Source organism: Squalius cephalus (assembly GCF_949319135.1).
Source record: "Squalius cephalus genome assembly, chromosome: 23".
Classification (NCBI taxonomy): domain Eukaryota; kingdom Metazoa; phylum Chordata; class Actinopteri; order Cypriniformes; family Leuciscidae; genus Squalius; species Squalius cephalus.
This window is the reverse complement of record NC_137144.1, coordinates 26,891,460-26,918,510: the sequence shown is the minus strand read 5'-3', so window position 1 is coordinate 26,918,510 and position 27,051 is coordinate 26,891,460. Positions and strand designations below refer to the sequence as shown.

General features: G+C 38.4%; 1 protein-coding gene across 1 annotated transcript in view; it reads left to right on the top strand.

The window, feature by feature from the left end:
* The window catches only part of avpr1aa (arginine vasopressin receptor 1Aa), a 675,329-nt gene that overhangs the window by 20,328 nt on the left and 627,950 nt on the right, over positions 1-27,051 (top strand). The gene's annotated exons all lie outside the window — the stretch shown is intronic.

The following is a 27,051-nucleotide window of genomic DNA, read 5'->3' as shown; positions in this document are numbered from 1 at the left end:
TTTCAGACCCCGTTTAAGGGGGCGCCGTTGAGCCCCCCTGCCACGCCCGTTTCTGAAACTTTTCACATGTCTACTGGCTAATAAGTGTGATGTATCTGTTGAGTTTCATCCAATTTCAAGTATGCTAAGAGTCTCAAAAGCATCCGAAAAGAATATTAAAGTTTGATGCGTTGCCACGGCAACAGTATCTAAGATATCAATAATCCTTTCACAGGTCTACATCTGCCATGTGTTTAAATTATACACATAAAGTTTGAAGCAAATCGGGTAAAAATAAGACGGTGATTTCAAAGCATTTTGAAAGTGACACACTTCCTGCTGCCAGTTGGTGGCGCTATAACTCTGACTCACAATAGTCACATCAATGTGATCGGCCTCTTACAATGAACACACTGCTGAAGTTTTATCAAGATCAGTTAATGTATGCAGAAGTTATAACACACTTCCTGTTTCCATTATTCGCCATAAATTAGTTATCTCGCCACGGCCAAACCGTTCGAGATATCAAAAATCCCCTGGCAATTTTTCATCCTCAATGTCTTGACTTCATGCTGACCGAGTTTGGAGGCGATTGGATGAATTCCCCAGGAGGAGTATTTCACATTCCATTGCATGCGTTTTCCAAACAACGTATAATAACTGACTTCCTGTTGGGCTTTTGTAAAACTTAGAGCACGAAAGTTGTTCGGCCCGATGAGATCTATATGTGTACTGAGTTTCATATTATTACATGCAAGCGTGTTTGATATATGGACCAAGATTTCGGACCCCATTCCAGGGGGCGCTGTCGAGCCCCCCTGCCACGCCCGGGTACCAGCTTCAGTCCGGCCCTGATGGCCGTGGGTTCTGACCTGTGTGCAGAGTTTCAAGAGTTTTCGAGCATGTTAAGGGCCCCAAAAGCCCCTGAAACCTTGAAAAACAAAGATTAAATGGAATAGACAAATCCCCCCCCCCCCACACACACACAGACACACACAGAGAGAGAGAAAATTCTCCAGAAAATCCACATTCAAACCAAAATATCTGACTTCCTGTGGGTCTGAGGTTATGACTGTAAATTAGAAATGTGTCCTGCTTGATGAGAACAATACACCTACCAAGTTTTGTGATTCTAGGAAAAACTAAGCCTCCATTTTTGACTAAAGGTGGCGCTACTGAGCCATTCCACCACGCCCGTTTCTGAAACTTTGCACATGTCTACTGGATAATAAATGTGATGTGTCTGTCGAGTTTCATGCATTTTCAAGCATGTGAAGAGTCTCAAAAGCATCCGAAAAGAATATTAAAGTTTGATGCGTTGCCACGGCAACAGTATCTAAGATATCAATAATCCTTTCACAGGTCTACATCTGCCGTGTGTCTACATTATACACATAAAGTTTTAAGCAAATCGGGTAAAAATAAGAAAGTGATTTCAAAGCATTTTGAAAGTGACACACTTCCTGTTGCCAGTTGGTGGCGCTATAACTTTGACTCACAAAGGTCACATCCATGTGATCGGCCTCTTACAACAAATACACTGCTGAAGTTTCAGCAAGATCAGTTAATGTATGCAGAAGTTTTAATACACTTCCTGTGTCCCATTATTCGCCATAAATTCGTTTCATCGCCACGGCCAAACCGTTCGAGATATCAAAAATCTGTTCGCAAGAATTCATCGTCAATGTCTTGACTTCATTCACACCGAGTTTGGCGGCGATCGGATGAATTCCCTAGGAGGAGTATTTCACATTCCATTGTATGCGTTTTCCAAACAACGTATAATAACCAACTTCCTGTTGGGCTTTTGTAAAACTTAGAGCACAAAAGTTGTGCGGCCCGATGAGATCTATATGTGTACTGAGTTTCATATTATTACATGCAAGCGTGTTTGATATATGGACCAAGATTTCGGACCCCATTCCAGGGGGCGCTGTCGAGCCCCCCTGCCACGCCCGGGTACCAGCTTCAGTCCGGCCCTGATGGCCGCGGGTTCTGACCTGTGTGCAAAGTTTCAAGAGTTTTTGAGCATGTTAAGGGCCCCAAAAGTGGCAAAAAGGCAAAAAAAAAAATAATGAAGAAAAATAAAAAAAAATATAGCTGCGAGCAGCGATTACGGGCCCAAGCCGGTGGCACCGCAACCCTGTTGCCTTTAGTTACCTAAAGGCACCGGGGTGGCGGTGCCACCGGCTTTGGCCCTTCATCGCTGCTCGCAGCTATATTTTTATATATATATATATATATATATATATATATATATATATAAGACAGAAACCTTATTACCTTATTCTGATTTTATGATACACTCAAAATATTCCACAACAAATCTTTTAAATTTAATGTAAAAATAAAAACGAAAGTAAGCACTGTTGGGCTCACGTAACCCTCTCATTAGAATCAAAATGTTTCAGCATTTGCGATGTATTTGGATGCTAAACTATTCTTTATTATAGGCTTTGTTCTTCACTCGTGTTCCAATATCGACGGAAAAAATCATCCTCTTCACACGCGCAAAAATGTGCTTGAAACATCACAGTGGTGCGGTGCTTACTGTGAATGTACGAATTGTACTACTGACTATTTAGAGCAGTGTAATTTTTATATGTTAGGTTAACTATTTTATTATTATATTTTATTAAGGCTATAATGAACAGGCTGCGATGTCAAGATTGCAATACTGGAATGTGTGTTTGTGTGTTTGTGTGTGTGTGTGTGTGTGTGTGTGTGTGTGTGTGTGTGTGTGTGTGTGTGTGTGTATATGTGTGTTCATGTTTTTCTATCCCGGTGGGGACTTCAACCTGAATGCACACAGACTCATGGGGACTCATGTCACAGTGGGGACCTAAATAGAGGTCCCCATGGGTAAACAAGCTTATAAATCATACAGAATGAGTTTTTTTTGGAAATGTAAAAATGCAGAAAGTTTTCTGGGATAGGTAGGTTTAGGGGTAGGGTTAGTGTGAGGAGATAGAATATACAGTTTGTACAGTATAAAACCATTAAGTCTATGGAGAGTCCCCACAAAGATAGTAAACCGTGTGTGTGTGTGTGTGGCGTGGGCGCGATTGAACAGTGGACACATAAAAACATACTCCGTCATTATACAGGACGACATTCAAACTGCAAAGTGTTAACTTATATGTGTGTACAGTCGCAATAAAACACAACATTGTGCTTTTGTAAAATAATTTCAAGCAATCCACCCCCCGAAAGGCGCTAATTGTAAAATTAAACTAAAATGCTCATGGCTGCACGGGCATTCATAACGGTGCGCATCCACGGCGAGGAACGAGCAGAACAGAGTGAATGTTTTTCAGTTAATTCCTACTTCCATAGGAATTCATTTGAAACGCTCGCTCAACCACTATCAATGTCAGTGTGGACGAGCATATTTTACTTTCGTTTTTAAGTTGGCGATTCAAAAGCCCCCAGCGGTGTCACACATAGATTAACCAGTGGTAAAATATTCTCACCGTCACAAACCTAGTATATTTTTATGTAGATACAATAGGCCTACCTGATTTTGAACACAAGAGGGCAGTATAGCCCTATGTATGACTTGACTTTTATGGGACTAAATAGTACAATTACTATTTTTAAACTTATAAATAATTATTAAATTGGAAAAGAAAAGAATAAAATGGGTTTAGTTGTGATATTTTTATACTTTTATATAGAAATAAATGGTTTAATTACATTTTTAGAAGATGAGGCTTTAAGTGTTACTTTACTTTAGTCCCTCACTATAGCAAAACCATTTGAGATGTTTAATATCCGTTCACAATTTAGCATCTTTAATGTATTTTCATCATTTTGAAAAAGTTTGGTGTGAATAAAATAAACCAGTTAGGAAGAGTAGCTAAAAACTCAGAGTCTGAAATATCCAAAAAATCCACATTCAAACCAAAATATCTGACTTCCTTTTGCTCTGAGCTAATAACTGTAAATTAGAAAGTTGTCCGGCTCGGTGAGACCAATATATATACTGATTTTTGTAACTGTTGGTAAAACTAACCCACCCACTTTTGTCAAACGCATGTTGAAAGTGACACACTTCCTGCTGCCAGTTGGTGGCGCTATAACTTTGACTCACGATAGTTACATCCATCTGATCTGCCTCTTACCACGAACACACTGCTAAAGTTTCATCAAGATCAGTTAATGTATGCAAAAGTTATAACACTTCGTCTCCTCTCTTTTCTCGCCATAAATTTGTTTCCTCGCCACGGCCAAACCGTTCGAGATATCAAAAATCCGTCCGCAATTTAGCATTCTCAATGTCTTGACTTCATGCTGACTGAGTTTGGAGGTGATTGAATGAATTCTCTAGGAGGAGTACATCGCATTCCACAGCAAGCGTTTTCCAAACAACCCATAATAGCCGACTTCCTGTTGGGCTGGCGTGAAACTTGACAGAGGGAAAGTTGTTCAGCCCGATGAAATCTATATGTGTACCGAGTTTCATATTAATTCATGCAAGCGTGTTTGATATATGGACCAAGTTTTCAGACCCTGTTCAAGAGGGCGCTGTTGAGCCCCCCTGCCACGCCCGTTTCTGAAACTTTTCACATGTCTACTGGCTAATAAGTGTTATGTGTCTGTCGAGTTTCATCCAATTTCAAGCATGCTAAGAGTTTCAAACGCATCCGAAAAGAATATTAAAATTTGATGCGTTGCCACGGCAACAGTATCTAAGATATCAATAATCCTTTCACAGGTCTACATCTGCCGTGTGTTTACATTATACACATAAAGTTTGAAGCAAATCGGGTAAAAGTAAGAGGGTGACTTCAAAGCATTTTGAAAGTGACACACTTCCTGCTGCCAGTTGGTGGCGCTATAACTTTGACTCACAATAGTCACATCCATGTGATCGGCCTCTTACAACGAATACACTGCTGAAGTTTCATCAAGATCAGATAATGTATGCAGAAGTTATAACACACTTCCTGTGTCCCATTATTCGCCATAAATTAGTTTCCTCGCCACGGCCAAACCGTTCGAGATATCAAAAATCTGTTCGCAAGAATTCATCCTCAATGTCTTGACTTTATTCTCACCGAGTTTGGTGGCGATCGGATGAAATCCCTAGGAGGAGTATTTCACATTCCATTGTATGCGTTTTCCAAACAACGTATAATAACCGACTTCCTGTTGGGCTTTTGTAAAACTTAGAGCACGAAAGTTGTTCGGCCCGATGAGATCTATATGTGTACTGAGTTTCATATTATTACATGCAAGCGTGTTTGATTTATGGACCAAGTTTTCGGACCCCATTCCAGGGGGCGCCGTCGAGCCCCCCTGCCACGCCCCGGTACCAGCTTCAGCCCGGCCCTGATGGCCGCGGGTTCTGACGTGTGTGCAAAATTTCAAGAGTTTTTGAGCGTGTTAAGGGCCCCAAAAGTGTCAAAAAGGCAAAAAAAAAAATAATGAAGAAAAAAAAAAAAAATAATCCTTACGGAAACAATAGGGCCTTCGCCCTTTCAGGGCTTGGGCCCTAAATATAGCTGCGAGCAGCGATTGCGGGCCCAAGCCGGTGGCACCGCCACCCTGGTGCCTTTAGTTACACTAAAGGCACCGGGATGGCGGTGTCACCGGCTTGGGCCCTCCATCGCTGCTCGCAGCTATATTTATATATTATTATATAATAATTTCCTCCTATTTTTAATATATAAATACATATATATAATTACCTTTTTTTGGATGCTAAACTATTGTTTATTATATGCTTTGTACTTCACTCACGTTCCAATATCGAAGGGAAAAATTATCCTCTTCACATGCGCAAAAATGTGCTTGGAAAATTCACAGTGGAGCGGTGCTTACTGTGAATGTACGAATTGTACTACTGACTATTTAGAGCAGTGTAATCTTTATATGTTAGGTTGACCATTTTATTATTATATTTTATTAAGTCTATAATGAACAGGCTGCAATGTCAAGATTGCAATGCTGGAGTGTGTGTGTGTGTGTGTGTGTGTGTGTGTGTGTGTATGTGTGTTCATGTTTTTCTGTCCCGGTGGGGACTTTAACCTGAATGCACACAAACTCATGGGGACTCGTATCACAGTGGGGACCTAAATAGAGGTCCCCATGGGTAAACAAGCTTCATACTGAATGATTTTTTTTGGAAATGTAAAAATGCAGAAAGTTTTCTGTGATGGGTAGGTTTAGGGGTAGGGTTAGTGTAAGGAGATAAAATATACAGTTTGTACAGTATAAAAATCATTAAATCTATGGAGAGTCCCCACAAAGATAGTAAACCGTGTGTGTGGGTGGGTGTGTGTGGCGTGGGCGCGATTGAACAGTGGACACATAAAAACATACTCCGTCATTATACAGGACGACATTCAAACTGCAAAGTGTTAACTTATATTTGTGTACAGTCGCAATAAAACACAGCATTGTGCTTTTGTAAAATAATTTCAAGCAATCCACCCCCGAAAGGCGCTAATTTTAAAATTAAACTAAAATGCTCATGGCTGCACGGGCATTCATAACGGTGCGCATCCACGGCGAGGAACGAGCAGAACAGAGTGAACGTTTTTCAGTTAATTCCTACTTCCATAGGAATTCATTTGAAACGCCCGCTCAACCACTATCAATGTCAGTGCGGACGAACATATTTTACTTTCGTTTTTAAGTTGGCGATTCAAAAGCCCCCAGCGGTGTCACACGTCGATTAACCGGTGGTAAAATATTTTCACCGTCACATACCTAGTATATTTTTATGTAGATACAATAGGCCTACCTGATTTTGAACACAAGAGGGCAGTATAGCCCTATGTATGACTTGACTTTTATGGGCCTAAATAGTACAATTACTATTTTTAAACTTATAAATATTTATTAAATTGAAAAAAAAAGAATAAAATGGGTTTAGTTGTGATATTTTTATACTTTTATATAGAAATAAATGGTGTTTAATTACATTTTTAGAAGATGAGGCTTTAAGTGTTACTTTACTTTAGTCCCTCACTATAGCAAAACTGTTTGAGATGTTTAATATCCGATCACAATTTAGCATCTTTAATGTATCTTTATCATTTTGAAAAAGTTTGGTGTGAATAAAATAAACCAGTTAGGAAGAGTAGCTAAAAACTCAGAGTCTGAAATATCCAAAAAATCCACATTCAAACCAAAATATCTGACTTCCTTTTGCTCTGAGCTAATAACTGAAAATTAGAAAGTTGTCCGGCTCGGTGAGACCAATATATATACTGATTTTTGTAACTGTTGGTAAAACTAACCCCCCCACTTTTGTCAAATGCATGTTGAAAGTGACACACTTCCTGCTGCCAGTTGGTGGCGCTATAACTTTGACTCACAATAGTTACTTCCATCTGATCGGCCTCTTACCACGAACACACTGCTAAAGTTTCATCAAGATCAGTTAATGTATGCAGAAGTTATAACACTTCGTCTCCTCTCTTTTCTCGCCATAAATTTGTTTCCTCGCCACGGCCAAACCGTTCGAGATATCAAAAATCCGTCTGCAATTTAGCATCCTCAATGTCTTGACTTCATGCTGACTGAGTTTGGAGGTGATTGAATGAATTCTCTAGGAGGAGTACATCACATTCCACAGCAAGCGTTTTCCAAACAACCCATAATAGCCGACTTCCTGTTGGGCTGGCGTGAAACTTGACAGAGGGAAAGTTGTTCGGCCCGATGAAATCTATGTGTGTACCGAGTTTCATATTAATTCATGCAAGTGTGTTTGATATATGGACCAAGTTTTCAGACCCTGTTCAAGAGGGCGCTGTTGAGCCCCCCTGCCACGCCCGTTTCTGAAACTTTTCACATGTCTACTGGCTAATAAGTGTTATGTGTCTGTCGAGTTTCATCCAATTTCAAGCATGCTAAGAGTCTCAAACGCATCCGAAAAGAATATTAAAATTTGATGCGTTGCCACGGCAACAGTATCTAAGATATCAATAATCCTTTCACAGGTCTACATCTGCCGTGTGTCTACATTATACACATAAAGTTTGAAGCAAATCGGGTAAAAGTAAGAGGGTGACTTCAAAGCATTTTGAAAGTGACACACTTCCTGCTGCCAGTTGGTGGCGCTATAACTTTGACTCACAATAGTCACATCCATGTGATCGGCCTCTTACAACGAACACACTGCTGAAGTTTCATCAAGATCAGTTAATGTATGCAGAAGTTATAACACACTTCCTGTGTCCCATTATTCGCCATAAATTCGTTTCCTCGCCACGGCCAAACCGTTCGAGATATCAAAAATCTGTTCGCAAGAATTCATCCTCAATGTCTTGACTTTATTCTCACCGAGTTTGGTGGCGATCGGATGAAATCCCTAGGAGGAGTATTTCACATTCCATTGTATGCGTTTTCCAAACAACGTATAATAACCGACTTCCTGTTGGGCTTTTGTAAAACTTAGAGCACGAAAGTTGTGCGGCCCGATGAGATCTATATGTGTACTGAGTTTCATATTATTACATGCAAGCGTGTTTGATATATGGACCAAGATTTCGGACCCCATTCCAGGGGGCGCTGTCGAGCCCCCCTGCCACGCCCGGGTACCAGCTTCAGCCCGGCCCTGATGGCCGCGGGTTCTGACCTGTGTGCAAAGTTTCAAGAGTTTTTGAGCATGTTAAGGGCCCCAAAAGTGGCAAAAAGTCAAAAAAAAAAATAATGAAGAAAAAAAAAAAAAAAAATCCTTACGAAAACAATAGGGCCTTCGCCCTTTCAGGGCTTGGGCCCTAATAATCCTTACGAAAACAATAGGGCCTTCGCCCTTTCAGGGCTTGGGCCCTAATTAAAGCTGCAAGCAGCGATGAAAGGGCCCTCGCACCCGTGCCATCAACACTCGGTGGCTTTAGGAAGGCAGAGCATGGTTGGGAAATGTACATTTAAGGAGGTATATATAGTAAGAGTATGTCAAAGTCAGTTACAAAATGTTTTGTATAATGGTGATAATAGCATGCTTCATGACTCAGCTAAGTGTTGCTAGCATGTTCAGTCTGTTTCTAGCATGCTTAGTACACAATAATTATGTGGTTAGTACTGCATTACTGTGTTAACCATGTCAGTTTCTGTTGCCAGTAGGTGGCGTTATGACTATAACTGAATATGAGCATGGATGTGTGTTCAGGACAGAACTCTTATCAAACATGTGAAGTTTGGTGCAAATTGGACATTGCCTTCTTGAGTAACAACAAAGTCATGTTTCATTGAATTAGCATTCTTTAGAACTTAGCTAAGCATTGTTAGCATGTTTTAACATGTTGCTAGAACGGCATCAACGTGTTAAACATGTCACTTCCTGTTGCCAGTTGGTGGCGCTATTACTATAACTGAACATTCTCATGTAGATGTGTTCAGGCCATGACTCTTATCAAAAGTGTGAAGTTTGGGGCAGATTGGACATTCCATGCCTGAGTTACAGCAAATTCCTATTTAATTGCAATAATAGCATGCTTTAGCACTTGGCTAAGAGTTTGCTAGCATGTTTTAGCATGTTTCTAGTATGTTGTTAGCATGTTTAACACTTGCTGGCACTTTTTTATATGTTATTAGGAGTCCACAACAGTGTTAAACATGTCACTTCCTGTTGCCAGCAGGTGGCGCTATGACTGTAACTGAATATAAGCATGGTCATGTGTTCAGGACAGAACGCTTATCAAAAGTGTGAAGTTTGGGGCAGATTGGACATTCCATGCCTGAGTTACAGCAAATTCATATTTAATTGCAGTAATATCATTCTTTAGCACTTAGCTAAGTGTTTGCTATTATGTTTTAGCATGTCTCTAGTATGTTGGTAGGATGTTTAGCACCTACTGGCATTTTTTTATATGTTATTAGGAGTCAAGAACAGTGTTAAACGTCACTTCCTGTTGCCAGCAGGTGGCGCTATGACTATAACTAAATATGAGCATGGACATGTGTTCAAGAGATAACTCTTATCAAACGTGTGACGTTTGGGGTAGATTGTACATTGCCTTCTTGAGTAACAACAAAGTCCTGTTTCATTGAATTAGCATGCTTTAGCACTTAGCTAAGTATTGCTAGCATGTTTTAATATGTTTCTAGCATGTTTAGAACTCAATGGCATTTTTAACATGTTGCTAGAACGGCATCAACGTGTTAAACATGTCACTTCCTGTTGCCAGCAGGTGGCGCTATGACTATAACTGAATATGAGCATGGTCATGTGTTCAGGACAGAACTCTTATCAAACGTGTGAAGTTTGGGGCAGATTGGACATTCCATGCCTGAGTTACAGCAACTTCCTGTTTCATGGCGAAACATCGAAATTTGTCAGGCCGCCGAGGACCCGCCCTTCGACGAAAACTCAAGATCTTCGCAATTTAACGTCGCAAAGGCCTTAAGATTACACTCACCAAATTTGAAGATGATCAGATTAAAACTGTAGGAGGAGTTCGTTAAAGTACGAGGCCTGAAAATGGCAAAAACTGCACAAAAATCTGAGAGGAAGTTGAAAATGGCTGACTTCCTGTTGTGTTTAGGGCTATGCTCCAAGAGACTTTTTTGTAGGTATTAGGTCAATACATGTATGTACCGAATTTCGTGCACGTACGTGGAACGTTGCGGGAGGCGCACTCCGTTGAACTTTTATAGGTGGCGCTATCGAGCCATTTTGCCCCGTCCTATTCTGAAACCTATATCAGATGTAAATTTTCGCCAGTTCTGACGCGTGTGCAAAGTTTTGTGAGTTTTCGAGCATGTTTAGGCCCTCAAAAATGCAATTAAATGCGGAGAAGAATAATAATAATAATTAAAGCTGCAAGCAGCGATGAAAGGGCCCTCGCACCCGTGCCATCAACACTCGGTGGCTTTAGGAAGGCAGAGCATGGTTGGGAAATGTACATTTAAGGAGGTATATATAGTAAGAGTATGTCAAAGTCAGTTACAAAATGTTTTGTATAATGGTGATAATAGCATGCTTCATGACTCAGCTAAGTGTTGCTAGCATGTTCAGTCTGTTTCTAGCATGCTTAGTACACAATAATTATGTGGTTAGTACTGCATTACTGTGTTAACCATGTCAGTTTCTGTTGCCAGTAGGTGGCGTTATGACTATAACTGAATATGAGCATGGATGTGTGTTCAGGACAGAACTCTTATCAAACATGTGAAGTTTGGTGCAAATTGGACATTGCCTTCTTGAGTAACAACAAAGTCATGTTTCATTGAATTAGCATTCTTTAGAACTTAGCTAAGCATTGTTAGCATGTTTTAACATGTTGCTAGAACGGCATCAACGTGTTAAACATGTCACTTCCTGTTGCCAGTTGGTGGCGCTATTACTATAACTGAACATTCTCATGTAGATGTGTTCAGGCCATGACTCTTATCAAAAGTGTGAAGTTTGGGGCAGATTGGACATTCCATGCCTGAGTTACAGCAAATTCCTATTTAATTGCAATAATAGCATGCTTTAGCACTTGGCTAAGAGTTTGCTAGCATGTTTTAGCATGTTTCTAGTATGTTGTTAGCATGTTTAACACTTGCTGGCACTTTTTTATATGTTATTAGGAGTCCACAACAGTGTTAAACATGTCACTTCCTGTTGCCAGCAGGTGGCGCTATGACTGTAACTGAATATAAGCATGGTCATGTGTTCAGGACAGAACGCTTATCAAAAGTGTGAAGTTTGGGGCAGATTGGACATTCCATGCCTGAGTTACAGCAAATTCATATTTAATTGCAGTAATATCATTCTTTAGCACTTAGCTAAGTGTTTGCTATTATGTTTTAGCATGTCTCTAGTATGTTGGTAGGATGTTTAGCACCTACTGGCATTTTTTTATATGTTATTAGGAGTCAAGAACAGTGTTAAACGTCACTTCCTGTTGCCAGCAGGTGGCGCTATGACTATAACTAAATATGAGCATGGACATGTGTTCAAGAGATAACTCTTATCAAACGTGTGACGTTTGGGGTAGATTGTACATTGCCTTCTTGAGTAACAACAAAGTCCTGTTTCATTGAATTAGCATGCTTTAGCACTTAGCTAAGTATTGCTAGCATGTTTTAATATGTTTCTAGCATGTTTAGAACTCAATGGCATTTTTAACATGTTGCTAGAACGGCATCAACGTGTTAAACATGTCACTTCCTGTTGCCAGTAGGTGGCGCTATTACTATAACTGAATTTGAGCATAGGCATGCGTTCAGGCCATGATTCTTATCAAACATGTGAAGTTTGGGGCAGATTGGACGTTCCATGCCTGAGTTACAGCAAATTCCTATTTAATTGCAGTAATAGCATGCTTTATCACTTAGCTAAGTGTTTGCTAGCATGTTTCTAGTATGTTGCTAACCTGTTTAGCACTTGCTGGCTCTTTTATATATGTTATTAGGAGACCACAACAGTGTTAAACATGTCACTTCCTGTTGACAGCAGGTGGCGCTATTACTATAACTGAATATTCTCATGTAGATGTGTTCAGGCCATGACTCTTATCAAACGTGTGAAGTTTGGGGCAGATTGGACATTCCATGCCTGTGTTACAGCAAATTCCTATTTAATTGCAGCAATAGCATGCTTTAGCACTTAGCTAAGTGTTTGCTAGCATGTTTTAGCATGTTTCTAGTATGTTGTTAGCATGTTTAGCACTTGCTGGCACTTTTTTTATATGTTTTTATATGTCCACAACAGTGTTTAACATGTCACTTCCTGTTGCCAGCAGGTGGCACTATGACTGTAACTGAATATGAGCATGGTCATGTGTTCAGGACAGAACGTTTATTAAAAGTGTGAAGTTTGGCGCATATTGGACATTGCCTTCTTGAGTAACAACAACATCCTGTTTCATTGAATTAGCATGCTTTAGCACTTAGCTAAGTATTGCTAGCATGTTTTAACATGTTTCTAGCATGTTTAGACCTCAATGGCATTTTTAACATGTTGCTAGAATGGCATCAACGTGTTAAACATGACACTTCCTGTTGCCAGTAGGTGGCGCTATTACTATAACTGAATATTATCATGTAGATGTGTTCAGGACAGAACGCTTATCAAAAGTGTGAAGTTTGGGGCAGATTGGACATTCCATGCCTGAGTTACAGCAAATTCCTATTTAATTGCAATAATAGCATGCTTTAGCACTTAGCTAAGAGTTTGCTAGCATGTTTTAGCATGCTTCTAGTATGTTGTTAGCATGTTTCGCACTTGCTGGCACTTTTTTATATGTTATTAGGAGTCCATAACAGTGTTAAACATGTCACTTCCTGTTGCCAGCAGGTGGCGCTATGACTATAACTGAATATGAGCATGGCCATGTGTTCAGGACAGAACTCTTATCAAACGTGTGAAGTTTGGGGGAGATTGGACATTCCATGCCTGAGTTACAGCAACTTCCTGTTTCATGGCGAAACATCGAAATTTGTAAGGCCGCCGAGGACCCGCCCTTCGACGAAAACTCAAGATCTTCGCAATTTAACGTCGCAAAGGCCTTAAGATTACACTCACCAAATTTGAAGATGATCAGATTAAAACTGTAGGAGGAGTTCGTTAAAGTACGAGGCCTGAAAATGGCAAAAACTGCACAAAAATCTGAGAGGAAGTTCAAAATGGCTGACTTCCTGTTGTGTTTAGGGCTATGCTCCAAGAGACTTTTTTGTAGGTATTAGGTCATTACACGTATGTACCGAATTTCGTGCACGTACGTGGAACGTTGCAGGAGGCGCACTCCGTTGAACTTTTATAGGTGGCGCTATCGAGCCATTTTGCCCCGTCCAATTCTGAAACCTATATCAGATGTAAATTTTCGCCAGTTCTGACGCGTGTGCAAAGTTTCGTGAGTTTTCGCGCATGTTTAGGCCCTCAAAAATGCAATTCAATGCGGAGAAGAATAATAATAATAATAATAAACAGAGCAATTCCAAGAGGGTCCTCACACCATCGGTGCTCGGGCCCTAATAAACAGAGCAATTCCAAGAGGGTCCTCACACCATCGGTGCTCGGGCCCTAATAAACGGAGCAAAAACAATAGGGTCCTCTCACCATCGGTGCTCGGGCCCTAATGATGATGCGTCAGAAAACACAGAACATGTAGACTGATCAGCAATTTGTGCATCCAAAGTATGACCATTTTATAACTGAAAACAAATCAGTATATACAGTTGTTTATGAATATCTTTTACTTGAGTCTCGTTCAAAGATTTGATGCTATTACCCCTCTGGTGCTGCCGGCGTGGCGGTCAAATGACCAACTTTTTTTATATTTCAATGAAATTAATGTACACTATTTTAGTTTTAGAATGATTTTTTATTTCATATTTTGTATTTTCAGGGGATTTTATGGTAGCCTACTAAATTATATTTATGGAATAGTTATGATCCATTCATTACCTGTTAACATCTTGGGCCCTATCTTGCACCCAGCGCAATTGACTTTGTACACTGACGCATGTATCATTCCTATTTTGCACCCGCGCACAGCAGACTTTTCCCTCCAGAGACGCACGTCGGTAAATTAGGGAATGAACTTGCGCTCCCGGGGGCGGTTCAGTGAAAAGAGGCGGCGTGTTCCGGCACAAACGTTCCCTGGTGCTATTTTGCAGTTTCAGAAAATAATTCCACCACTGACCAGGAGAAACCTCGTCTAAAGTCAGTGGCGTGTTATTCAGAGGCTAAGGGCTCATGCTTGGCCATAATGTAGCGTGTGCACAACGCACACACACTTTGCTTATCTCATCTACACACAGACACAGCAGTTTTCATTTTTAGAAAACCATACATTATTACAAGGAAAAATATTCCACACGAGGGAAATCATTGTTGTGTCCATGAAGATGTGAAAAAATAGGCATAAATCTAGCTTACACATTTACCCAAATCACCATACGCCTGTTTAACCGAAGTTAATCTGGGTGTGTTTCTCCATCCCCAATGTCACTTCTCTGTGTTTTACGGCCCTGACGAGAACGTCGGTCTCCTCGGCTGTGAACCGCTCCTGGCGTGCGACTGGCAAATCCACCGTTATAATATCAATCCGCCATGGAACAAGCGCGCCTGCTCTTAAAGGGAATGTGAGATGTCGCTCTGATTGGTTTATTTCACGTTACGCCCAAACCACACCTATGAGTAATGAAGCGACTTCAGACCAACACATTTTAGATTTGCGTCGGGTGCAAGAGTAATTTATCCCGCCGGTATAATAGCAACAGCGCCCGAGACCCGCCCACAAAGTTACTTGCGTTTCGCGTTTGATACTTGCGTTTCAGATCGTTAAAATAGGGCCCATTACCAGTTAAAAAAGTTTACGTTTATTATTATGAAAAACACACAAAAATACTATTTTTAAATTTTATAAGACATATATATTTTCGGTCGAAGTCCACAGTAGTCGATTGTCGAGTTCACGCGCGTGATCATAGGTAACTAAACCTATGCGCGTGAACTCGACAATCGATTACTATGGACTTTGACCGAAAACAGGATGTAAATACAGGTATGTGCGCTGGCTGAATTAACATCACTTTTATTCATATCTTTCACATCTACTGCAGTCAGATTCACCCGTGTTCACTCTAAAGGAATCACTCACATGACCTGTGCACTTGAAATGACACATCAAGGATTTTAAGAGGCTAAAAGCAGGTTTAAAACTTGCCCCATTGAAGTCAACAGGGTGCAAATTTTAAAAAGAGGATAACACGGTGTAGGCAACACCGATTTTTGTTGCTGTTCTCTGTACTGACAGCACTCCAAATTTACAAAAAAAATTAGCTCAATGTTAAAATTGACCGGAGTTCTCCTTTAAATCTCTTGACAAACTCAAAGACGTAAATGACATTTGTGTGTATTCTAAATAAAAGACACAGGTTGCACTGAATGTCATCTTGATTATTTTGCTCAAGATCAGGATTTATTAAGTCCACATGTCATGCAAACTAGAAACTGCTTCTAACCACATCTCGAGATCTGTCTTTCAAACACACAACTCTGCGATGCTGTTTGCGAATGTTCGTTGGAACGATGGTTTGACTCGTTGAACTGCCGATATCGACGGAACATAGTTGGCTAACGATGCTTTCGGGAAACACACCCCTGACTAGTGGAAACCATCAAGTTAATGCCTGAGGCCGGTTTAATCAGTTCTGTTCTTCAGCAGGGTTATTCACGGCTCTCCGAGCTTGTCAAACACTCTCTCTTCAAGGTATCAAAGCAAACCAGGGTCCAATTAATATTTCCTGCAGCTATAATTTCTCATGTTCTCTTCTGAGCGATAAGATGTAATGAAACTGCACAGGTCTGGTTTTCTCTCGGCTCATTCCAGCTGGAGAAAGCCTGCAGTGTTTTTCCGGTGCCGAACGGTCCTTCGTTCCCAAAGCTGACGCTGAGTCGGAGACATTACTGTGAAACATAATTAAAGATCTGTCCCTGATCTGTCGCTGTGAACATATCGCATGCACAGTTTCTTCCTCAGGTCTGGGTTTACTCATAAAGGACACAACATGATCATAGTCTTGGGGATTTTATAGGGAAAGGAAGTTTTCTCTTTTATTTAAAAAAAATAACCTTATTGTTCTGCCATAGAAGAACCATTTTAAGTTTCCCAAAGAACCTTTCAGTGAAAAGTTTAAGAAAGTTCTTAAAAGAAACATTTTTTCTAAGCTTTAAGATCATTTGAAAAATCTAAAGATTCTTTTTTTCCAATATAAAGAACCGAACCATCGCTTCGTTATGGAACCATCAATGCCAATGAAGAACCTTTATCAAAAATTACAGATTTTTTTATTTATTTCAATGAAATATTTTAGTTCGATGATGTTTTTAATTTAATATTTTGTATTTTTAGGGGATTTTATGGTACTATATTATATTTATGCAGTATTTATAATCCATTTATTCACTTTTTGAGCAAAGACCTGAAAATGTCATTTCCAATTTAAACTGTCGTAAATCTTGAATGCTTTCGAGCTCAGACTGAAGTTTGGTCTCTTTTCAAAGATGACACTTGGCAGATTATTGCTGAAGTGAAAAAAGTTGTAAAAAGTGAACTTTAAAAAAAAGTTACAGAATTTTACGTTTATTGTTATGAAAAAATATGTTTTACTCTAAAACTGTGAGAAAATCACTTTCCACTAGATGAAATTCGTCTTACATTCATTTCCAATGCGGTCATTATTTTTTACAGAACCATTTAACCTGTTCGAATGTCCACTATTTATTTTTGTGTTCACATAGCAAGTGCCAAAAAGCTTTACCAAGTTTCCAAGCAGCCATCTAGAAAACCATATCAAAACAATACAAACCACCCAGAACATCTTAGAAAGTGCATAGCAACACCCTAGCAACCACCCAGAACACCTAAACAAGTAATGCCCTAGCAAACCATCTAGAATACTTTATCAATCAAATAGCAACGCCCTAACAGCAATACAGAGCACCTCACCAACACAGTAAAACCCCAGAACACTTTCGTAAATGCATAGCAACACCCTAGAAACCACCCAGAACACTTTAGCAAATGTGAACTTAAAAAAAAAAAAGTTACAGAATTTTATGTTTATTGTTATGAAAAAACATGTTTTACTCTAAAACTGTGAGAAAATCACTTTGCCAAAAGGTTCATACCATTCCTAAAAACCAATGTACAATTTTTCGGTCAGAAATGAGAGCATTAAATGAGAGGCTTAAGAGTGAATGTTCAACAGGATGATCCGCTTCCAATCCATTGGCTGAGGATTCACGTCTGCATTTTTTCTTCCTTGCGTAAAGCACATTTCTGGCATAAAACTTCAAAACAAGTGGCTTTGATCACCACGTTTCCTCTCAGAATTAGTCAGTTTGACACTTCTGGGATCATTCCTGTTCTGCCGAACATGTTGTACTCTTTAGCTATTAATGAATGATTATGCTTTTGTTGTTATTTAAGAAAATATTTCTATAAAAGGGAATATCAGACATCTGTTCAGATCAAACTCAGACATGTCAGCTTTATTAATTTTAACTTGATTATTTATGCAATTTTACAGGAATAGGCTGTCCTTCTAAAAAAGGACAGAATAGAAATAGGATGGAAATGGGTATTTATTGACATAAATTGAAAAAGAAGCAGTGAAATGGTTCAATGATATTTTTTATAAAATAAATCTATTTAATATTTTATCCAATATTTTAAGACAAATATCCCCATTTCAGGGACATAGAGATGTATTGCATTGTAGGAATGACCTAAAGTTCATGATCACTCTTAAAGCCACATTAGAGACATATACTTGATATTATTAAAGGTTGTTGTAATAATAAAAAAAGGGGGGGGGGGGGGGGGGATTGGCAAAGTCTTGTTGCATTAATCTTAATTGTGCAATTTGTTATCAGACATCAGTAAGGAGGATCGTAACTCCATTATACTGGCTCACAAATGTGAAAGAAGCCCTTTAAATGCACATCTGGATTTTGAATACTGGGTTTCTGTCTTGTCTTGATGAAGATTAATTGCTTCTTCTGTTCAATATAACAGACTCCTTTCCATTCGCTCTTTCCAGATGAATCCGTCTGATGTGGCCGTTCCAGTACGTTCTGTATGTATAGATCTCAATCTGAGGTCTGGGATTGACTGAAATCAGGCAATATTTTTTCATTTATAACTTTTTATAAAGTTAATTTATTATGATATTTAGCATAGATTATTTCAGACATGACAAGGATTATGAAATCCCAAAACAAGGTCCAACCAGTGTTATATCACAATCCCACTATCTGACCCAAACCCAGGGCTCTGTACTCTCATAATATGAACTCCAGCTGTTATGAATATTAAGCGATCAGGAGACACCTCCATTGTGTTTGGACCAGCGTTACACAAGAGTCCATGCTTACACAAGCATCAAAGCTTTCGTAACCACCATCTTTTCCAGCGATTCATGTTGTTGTGGAAAAGATTTCTCTTCCTCTTGAACTCATCTGTAGATGTTCTGAGCTCAGTGAAGCGTTTGGGACATTAAGCTTTGATTTTCACTTGTTTACGCCACAACGATCCCAGAGAAGGGCGGAAGGTTTATGTCACTTTTTTGTTGTGTAATTTATTAGAACTGTAAAATGTATTCCTAACCAGTCACTTACAAAGCACTCAGAAAACCATAGAAAGCACATAGCAATGCCCTAGCAACCACCCAGAACACTTTAGCAATTGCATAGCAACGCCATAGTAACCACCCAGAACACATAAAAAAAGTACATAATGCCCTAGCAACCATCCAGAAAACTTTAGGAAACACATAGCAATACCCTAGCAACCACCCAGAATACCGTAGCAACTGCATAGCAACGCCCTAGTAACCACCCCACATTTTTTTTGCAACAGCAACACCCTAGCAGCCATCTAGAAAACCTTATTAAAACAATACAAACCACCCAGAACATCTTAGAAAGTGCATAGCAACACCCTAGCAACTACCCAGAACACCTAAACAAGTGCATAGCAACACCCTAGCAAAGCATCTAGAATACTTTATCAAGCAAATAGCAATGGCCTAGCAGCAATACAGAGCACCTCACCAACACAGTAAAACCCCAGAACACCTTCGTAAATGCATAGCAACACCCTAGAAACCACCCAGAACACTTTAGCAAATGCATAACACCCTAGCAACCACCCAGAATACTTTATCAAGCACATAGCAACGCTCTTACCATCCAGAGCACCTTATCAACACAGTAAAACACCCAGAACACATTAGCAAACGCATAGCAACACCCTAGCAACCACCCAGAACACTTTAGCAAATGGATTATAGTGCCCTAGTAGCAACCATCCAGAACAGGTTATCAAACACAAAGAAATTTACACCATAGCAATCTCCTAGAACACTCAAGCAATTCACAATAAAAATCACTCAAAACACAAGCCCAGAGCAACACCCTAGCAACCACCCAGTGCAAAGCATTGCCCTAGAAACCACGTAGCAGCGGCCTCTCTCAGTCTATGGGTGGTTATCAGTCAGAATAAGTTTGTGGAAAACATGGTCTCAGGGAACAGACTAAGAAGCTGAAGCCCATTTGAAAGTCTTTCCCAAAGTTCCCTCCCCTCTGCTGCTCATCACGAACTCCCATTCCATAACAACAGGCCTTTTGTTGTTCTTCTCCCACTGTTGCCGTGGGAAACGCTCATTAAGCAGCGTTCGGAATGTTGAGAAGGTCGTTGCAGTCGGAGAGTGATTGATTGAGTGACAGGAGGGAAGTCGGAATCAAATATTTATTCTTTGTGTACGTTAAACGGATGTCCCAGTGTGATAAATGAGCATTTCCCGGCATTCATTGCCGGCTATAATAACAGTCCCATCCTATAGTGGAACACAAACACATTTGTCTTCATCATATTGTATATTTGGAAACACTTTACAATAAGGTTCATTAGTTAGCATGAACTAATAATGAACTGCACTTACAGCATTTATTAATCTTTGTTGATGTTAATTTCAGCATTTACTAATACCTTATTAAAATCTTGTTAGCATTAGTTAATGCACTGTAAACTAACATGAACAAACAATGAACAGCTTTATTTTTCATATAACATTAACAAAGATTAACAAATACAGTAGCAAATGGATTCCTCATGGTTTGTTAATTTTAATTAATATATTACCTAATTAACTGTCACAGTAAACTGGCCTGTCAATCATCTCGTCACAGTAAACTGGCCTGTCAATCATCTCGCCACAGTAAACTGGCCTGTCAATCATCTCGTTACAGTAAACTGGCCTGTCAATCATCTCGTCGCAGTAAACTGGCCTGTCAATCATCTTGTCACAGTAAACTGGCCTGTCAATCATCTCGTTACAGTAAACTGGCCTGTCAATCATCTCGTCGCAGTAAACTGGCCTGTCAATCATCTCGTCGCAGTAAACTGGCCTGTCAATAATCTCGTCGCAGTAAACTGGCCTGTCAATCATCTCGCCACAGTAAACTGGCCTGTCAATCATCTCGCCACAGTAAACTGGCCTGTCAATCATCTCGCCACAGTAAACTGGCCTGTCAATCATCTCGCCACAGTAAACTGGCCTGTCAATCATCTTGTCACAGTAAACTGGCCTGTCAATCATCTCGCCACAGTAAACTGGCCTGTCAATCATCTCGCCACAGTAAACTGGCCTGTCAATCATCTCGCCACAGTAAACTGGCCTGTCAATCATCTTGTCACAGTAAACTGGCCTGTCAATCATCTCGCCACAGTAAACTGGCCTGTCAATCATCTCGTTACAGTAAACTGGCCTGTCAATCATCTCGCCACAGTAAACTGGCCTGTCAATCATCTCGTTACAGTAAACTGGCCTGTCAATCATCTCGTCGCAGTAAACTGGCCTGTCAATCATCTCGCCGCAGTAAACTGGCCTGTCAATCATCTCGCCACAGTAAACTGGCCTGTCAATCATCTCGTCACAGTAAACTGGCCTGTCAATCATCTCGCCACAGTAAACTGGCCTGTCAATCATCTTGTCACAGTAAACTGGCCTGTCAATCATCTCGCCACAGTAAACTGGCCTGTCAATCATCTTGTTACAGTAAACTGGCCTGTCAATCATCTGTCAATTTAATTTCATACAGTATCGGAGAGAAACACGTTGATCTGCAGTCGCGTGTCTTTCATGCGGAGACTCTCCTCATATTAATGCATTATTAAAGATGCATTTAAAAGTTAATGGCCAAACGGATCTTTTTAAAAGTCCACATTGTTATTGCAGATGAAATATGACACGGATAACATTAAATAAATATTTTTTTTATCAGGTTAAACTTTGATTAGTCACTCAAACCTTTATTTAAAACCTCATCCGCCATGTTTTGTAGTTTTTTAACACTCGTGTTTGCAGTTCCTCCTCCAAAGTGCAATGGATTGTGGGTAATATTAGCCTTTATAGTGAACACGGATCCACATTTCGAAAATCCACTGGAAATAGTAGATCGTCTGAGGACTTCTGGCATAATCTTTTCAACATATATGCTTTAGGACAGACTTATTCTAATCTCACACACAGTTTAGGATGGATAGCGTGGACACTGAGACGCAGGGACAGTGTTTTTCACCTACTATAGGCTTTAGCATGAGATATAGCACATGCCATGGAAACCTAAATTAAGCACAAAAAGTCCTTTAAATGTAAATGAGGCTCATTCTGGACTCACAAATGATTAACATGACGCTTTTCCCGCTCAAAGAAAGTGTGCTGTAAATAAATGTTTATTTCAGCTTTGTAGAAATCTCGCATTTGCATGTTTGTTTATATGTGATTTCAGATTGTAGGCTTAAACAGCGTATGTAAATAAAGCACATCAACAACGTGTGCAACTCATTAGTGAACTTCCTCCTCAGACTGCAGAGCAAACCATCACATTTAAACCTGTGTTTGATGCTGTAATGACATTTCCCTTGAGTCTGTGTGTTAATAAACTGGCAGTGTGTGATCAAACCAGCGCTGTGCAAACAACACACACGTTAAAACATCGCTAAACAACACGCCTGACCTTTCCAATCCAATTACAGTGAGAAATGCCAGTCTTGGAGCCGGTCTCGAGTCCTCATGCTCACTGACCCGCTGAGAGACGGGTGGAAGTCTGTCCTGATCTCAGAGGATCTGGATTCGGGACGCTGGTCTGGGATCAGTCATCTGGAAAGAATTAAGGATTTCTTTTTGTTTTGTGGCGTGTGAACAGCCAGATGATGGTCGTGATGTCATATAAATGATGGTGAGATTTTGTTGGATATATTTAATCTCCATCCAGAACATTCCAAAAATCTGAAGTCACTCCATAAATAAAACAAACATTTAGCTTTATCATTTAAAGCGCCGAACCATTAAACTGCTCAATTGTTTTGGCATTCTTACCTTTTTTTTTAGTGTCTTTGGGTTTTCCAGTCATGCAGATTCAGTCCTGTCACCCGCTGATCTGAAAAGTCACATCGGTATGGCAAGCCGTTTTAGCTTAAATTGTACCCAGCGTTACTCGTCATAATTGCATAGTAAGAATTCAATTAGAGAGCTCAACAATTCAATTATTACTAGTAAAAATTACATTTACAGAGCTCTCTAATTCAATTATTACTAGTAGCAATTGCATTTACAGAGCTCTAATTCAATTATTACTAGTAAAAATTACATTTACAGAGCTCTCTAATTCAATTATTACTAGTAAAAATTACATTTACAGAGCTCTCTAATTCAATTATTACTAGTAAAAATTGCATTTACAGAGCTCTAATTCAATTATTACTAGTAAAAATTACATTTACAGAGCTCTCTAATTCAATTATTACTAGTAAAAATTGCATTTACAGAGCTCTAATTCAATTATTACTAGTAAAAATTACTGACAGAGCTCTCTAATTCAATTATTACTAGTAAAAATTACATTTACAGAGCTCTCTAATTCAATTATTACTAGTAAAAATTGCATTTACAGAGCTCTAATTCAATTATTACTAGTAAAAATTACTGACAGAGCTCTCTAATTCAATTATTACTAGTAGCAATTGCATTTACAGAGCTATAATTCAATTATTACTAGTAAAAATTACATTTACAGAGCTCTCTAATTCAATTATTACTAGTAAAAATTGCATTTACAGAGCTCTAATTCAATTATTACTAGTAAAAATTACTGACAGAGCTCTCTAATTCAATTATTACTAGTAGCAATTGCATTTACAGAGCTATAATTCAATTATTACTAGTAAAAATTACATTTACAGAGCTCTCTAATTCAATTATTACTAGTAGCAATTGCATTTACAGAGCTATAATTCAATTATTACTAGTAAAAATTACATTTACAGAGCTCTCTAATTCAATTATTACTAGTAGCAATTGCATTTACAGAGCTCTCTAATTCAATTATTACTAGTAAAAATTACATTTACAGAGCTCTCTAATTCAATTATTACTAGTAAAAATTACTTACAGAGCTCTCTAATTCAATTATTACTAGTAAAAATTACTTACAGAGCTCTCTAATTCAATTATTACTAGTAGCAATTACATTTACAGAGCTCTAATTCAATTATTACTAGTAAAAATTACATTTACAGAGCTCTCTAATTCAATTATTACTAGTAAAAATTACATTTACAGAGCTCTCTAATTCAATTATTACTAGTAAAAATTACTTACAGAGCTCTCTAATTCAATTATTACTAGTAAAAATTACTTACAGAGCTCTCTAATTCAATTATTACTAGTAAAAATTACTTACAGAGCTCTCTAATTCAATTATTACTAGTAGCAATTGCATTTACAGAGCTATAATTCAATTATTACTAGTAAAAATTACATTTACAGAGCTCTCTAATTCAATTATTACTAGTAGCAATTGCATTTACAGAGCTCTCTAATTCAATTATTACTAGTAAAAATTACATTTACAGAGCTCTAATTCAATTATTACTAGTAAAAATTACATTTACAGAGCTCTCTAATTCAATTATTACAAGTAGCAATTACATTTACAGAGCTCTAATTCAATTATTACTAGTAAAAATTACATTTACAGAGCTCTCTAATTCAATTATTACTAGTAGCAATTGCATTTACAGAGCTCTCTAATTCAATTATTACTAGTAGCAATTGCATTTACAGAGCTCTAATTCAATTATTACTAGTAAAAATTACATTTACAGAGCTATAGTTCAATTATTACTAGTAAAAATTACATTTACAGAGCTCTAATTCAATTATTACTAGTAGAATTACAATTAGAGAGCTCTATAATTCAATTATTACTAGTAACAATTCCAATTACAGAGCTCTCTAATTTAATTTTTACTAGTAAAAAAACGAATTAAAGATATGTATAATTGCAGAGCTCTGTAATTGAATTAGAGAGCTCTGCAATTGCATTCTTAGTAGTAACATTTGAAATAGAGAGCTCTCTAATTGTAATTTTTACTAGTAATAATTGAATTGTAGAGCTCTCTAATAGAATTCTTACTAGTAAAAATGCAATTACGACGAGTAACGCTGGGTACAATTTAAGCTAAAACGGCTTGCCATACATCGGTCATGAACATTCGTGTCTCAGCCGAATCCAATCATTTAGTCTTTTAAATAAACTTGACTTAAAAAGTATCTCGAAAAGGCATACATCTAAAAAGCCTTGTCAAGATTACTCAAGATAATACACACACCAGATTTAATTGTAAAAAACATGTGTTTACAACTAAATGATATTAATAAGTTACTCAAAATATTTAAGTAAAGTACCAAACATAGATTTATTTGTTGAAAATGTAGCTTGAAATATAATGGGGTTTTTGTGAGAAAATCTCTCCTCCACACATTTGAGGAACGGCTTCGCTCTTCTTCTTCAAAATATCAACACACGATTTTAAGGTTAATTGATCTAATTTAGAGATCCGTGGCATTGCATGAAGAGTCTGTTTGTTAATGAGGGATTTGTGGAGTAAAATGAAGTCAATAGTTGAACTGGCACAGACGGTTATTATTCTTTAATTGAACACTCATTGTAATTCACACGGATGTTATTTAATACTTGAGGAAGATGAACATTCCACACATATTTGCTATTCATTACAACCTTGTCAGAGTTATTGGTAAATATGATCATAGCTGTAAAAATAAATCTGCACTGTTTATGCTTTTGATCTTTCATTTAAAAAATGCACAAAAATCTGACCTTTCATTTAAGTAAAATAATTACATTATTATGAAATTATAAATTACATTATGAAATAAATGCTTTTCTCCAAGACGTTGGCCATAATTATTGGCACCTCTAGAATTTTTAATGAGTAAAATATCTCTGAAGTATATTCCCATTATAATGAGTTGTTAATTTGAACCTTTAATAATAATAGCAGCTGACAGGTTTCCCTGTATGTTTCCAGCATTAGTTGAGAGAGATTTGAATATCAGGCCCTATACTGTACCTGATATTTAGCCAAATTAATCGATATTGAATCAAGATCAGAACTGAATCGCAAGCTTTTGAATCCGAGCTAAACTCAAAGGTTGGCAGCGGTACAGACCCGTTTAGTTTATCAGAGCTTTAATCTGCGAGATTAATTTCCCAGTGATTTGTTTCTTTTTAATAAACATGAATCCATCCAAAACATCCAGAATGATAGATATACAGATTCCCCTCATAAACAGCATTAAAATACACACTTTTTCACATCGGACGTGACAGAGCGTGGCAGAGAGCAATAAAACTAACCAATGATCCAATCCGAATCCTAAATATTTACTTAGACCATCCATAGGATTAACATGTAGGCCCTACTGTACTGTACCTGATATTTAGGCTCTACTGTACCTGATCTGATGGATTATCCTAATGATCCTGTACGGTTCAGGTGTTATAAGGTTAATAACTTTAATAAAAGCTGACCTATGTCAAACCCCTCACACTCAGTCTGTGGTCTGTTCAATGGAGACAGTGGGTATTTGTTCTTAGGAAACACTGACATCTGGTGGCCACTATGAAACATGACAGCGCTTTATTTTTTATTTTTTTAAAAAAAGCATCATAACAGTAAAGTATACAGAGGTCTATTTGCATTACATAAGAAAAAAAGTTATATGTTATCTTTATTAATCAACTTTCAGTTTAATTAAGCTATTTGTTCTTCGGAAACACTGACATCTGGTGGCTACTATGAGACATGACAGCGCTTTATTTTTTGTATGTATTTATTTTTTAAAACAGTAAAATATATGGAGGCCCATTTGCATCACACAAGAAACAATTCATATGTTATCTGTATGAATTAAATTTCAGTCTTTTCTTCACACAGATGTGAAGAAATATAATGCACACACCTTTTTTGTGAAAGCGCTGTATGTGTTTGAACAACTCCAGGGTGAGTAAACAGCACTGCTTTTCACCAGATAACCATTCCCGTGAGTGTCTGTATTGCTTTGGTTGTTGAGATGGATTACCGGCTGATCTGTGATTCATGTTAGCCAGATAACAGCTATAACAGACGGCATATTCCTGTCATTCTGCACAAATCCCATAATCCCCTGGGATTATTGAAACAGTTGTTGAGTGTGATGTTGTTTCAACAGTTCAGCATTGAACACACAATATTAAATCAGCTAAAGTTG